Here is a 2430-nt window from a genome sequence, read left to right on the forward strand (position 1 = left end):
TATGTTTCTTTGACCTTATTATTATATGTTTGCAGTACATATTAATTACATTCTTTTTTTTTTTTCTTTTGGCGGAATCAGGGATTGGACTCAGGTCCTTTCACTTGCCAGGCAAGCGCTTACTCTACCGAGCCATCTCCCCAGCCCCAGATTCACTGCTGAAAATTGCACATGTATATTATACATGATTATTTTTACCCTTCCCTCCTTTTTATTCTTTCAACACCATAATCATTTACAAGCAAGAACTCACATAGCTAATCATCATGTATACAGGACTGAAAACCAGGCTAATAGGCCTATGAACATATACAACTTAAAAAGCAGTTCTACATACTATCTAAGTGTACGTGTCAGAGTTGCTTTACTTAACATTATGATCTCAAAGTGCACACTTTTTCATGTAAATGACTAGCATATCATTTTCATGGCATAGTAGTACTCCATTGTGTACAAATACCTCATTTGCTTTAAACATTCATCTCTTGATGGACAGATGGGCTTTTTGCAAAGACAACACTGAAACATTAATAGCACTTCTGTACACCAATAACAAATTCATCCAGCACCAAGAACAATGAAATATTTATGAATTAACCTAACCGAAGAAATAAAAACGTTCTACAGTGGAAGCTATAGTTTACTAAAAAGGAGATTTAAGAGGAAAATGGAAAGATATCCTTGTTGCTGCATAGGCAGAACCAATGTAGTCAAAATTGCCATACTTACAAAACTGCTGTATGGATTTCATGCAATCCAAATCAAAATATAAATAACTTACAGAACTGGAGACAGCAATCCTAAAATTTATTTGGAAACAGAAGAGCGCTAGACTAACAAAAGCAATTCTAGACAACAAAGCAAGGCAGGACCATCACAAACTGAGACTTCAATTTATACTATAAAGCTACAGTTAAAAAGAAGGAAGGAAATAAGGAAGGAAGGAAGGAAGGAAGGAAGGAAGGAAGGAAGGAAGGAAGGAAGGAAGGAAGGAAGGTAGTTCTGGCAAATGAAAACAGACTTGTGGATCAATGGACTAGAATAGAAGACGCAGAAACAACTCTACGTACACTAAGCTATATTTTCACAAATGGCCCAATTCACTTCTTTAGTAGTAAGATAGACTCATTAACAAATGATGCTAAGAAAACTGAACAGTCACATGCCAAGGGATGAATTTAGATTTTCTCATCATGTCCTAAAGTAAAAAAAAGAAAGAAAGAAAAAGGAAAAAAAAACAAACCCTAGTTTCCTTTCCCATCAGATCTGAACACTGGTCTTGGTGGTCATAAAGGAGGAAAAGGAATCCTGAATCTGACCTCACAGCCTTATGGTCTGATATATTGCATGTGGGCTAGTTTCAAACAAGGTAAAACGGGGACTTGAATAAACCAATTTGTGTCTGTACTTGTAAAAGCTTGTAACAGTTTAATAACTTATTAAAGAAAAGTTTGGATTAAAAATGAAAAAGAAAAAAAGGAAAGTTCACAACATTCAATGGAAAAATTCTCCTTGAAGATATAAGCAAGGACTTTCTGAAAAAAATTCCCAGCTGCACAAGAAATAATCCCAAGAATCAACAAATGGGATAAGATCCAATTAGAAAGCACAGGAAAGAAAACCACTAGTACATAATGGAAACAACTGAGAAAATGGGAAAATTCCCAACTACTTCTGTAAGAACTAATATCTAAAGCATAAAAGAAAATGAAAAATGATGTTCCTAGACACCTTAAATTTAAATACACAATTAAAGAATGGGCATCTGAAAGGAAGAAACTTCTCAGATGAGGAAATACACAAAGCCAATAAATATACAAAACTGTTCAACATTGCTGGCCCTTCAATAGTTTCAAAGTAAAACATCTTTAAGGTTCAATCTCATTCTACAAAGAATGGCTACAATCAAGAAATCAATCAATAACAAATATGAGGGAACTGTGGGGAGAAAAGAATCCTTCACCATCATGATGGGATATTAAATGGACACAACCATGTGAAAATCAGCAAGGAGATTACTCAAAAACTAAAAATAGAAACTTTGGGGGTCTGCCAGAAATCTCAGCAGACTAAAGAGCTTACTTAGGCAGATGCAGGGACCAGAGTTTGATCCGCAGGGAGCCATGCTAGCCCCACTCCCAGGGAGAGCTGAGACAGCAACTGAGACTGGGCATGGTGGTGCACACCTGCAATCTGAGCACTTGGAAGGCTGAAAACAGCAGAATCACTACAAGTCCAATCTGTGTAGGGAGACCCTGTATTAAGTACAAAAAAATAAAAAGAAAGAAAGAAAGAAAGAAAGAAAGAAAGAAAGAAAGGAAGGAAGGAAGGAAGGAAGGAAGGAAGGAAGGAAGGAAGAAATTTCACATGACCCAGATATTCACCTTCTAAATGTCTTCCCAAAAGAGTTGAAGACATCCTCTCGCACTG

The 2430-nt window shown here is 36.3% G+C and overlaps 1 non-coding gene across 1 annotated transcript; it reads left to right on the forward strand.

Annotated features, from left to right (window-relative positions):
* Nucleotides 1–1241: 1241 nt before the first annotated feature.
* LOC111812807 lies at nucleotides 1242–1370 on the forward strand. The gene has a single exon (XR_002818203.1). It is a non-coding gene; the product is annotated as a small nucleolar RNA SNORA61 (small nucleolar RNA).
* Nucleotides 1371–2430: the final 1060 nt, after the last annotated feature.

Source organism: Octodon degus, unplaced genomic scaffold, assembly GCF_000260255.1.
Source record: "Octodon degus isolate 3935 unplaced genomic scaffold, OctDeg1.0 scaffold00143, whole genome shotgun sequence".
Lineage (NCBI taxonomy): Eukaryota > Metazoa > Chordata > Mammalia > Rodentia > Octodontidae > Octodon > Octodon degus.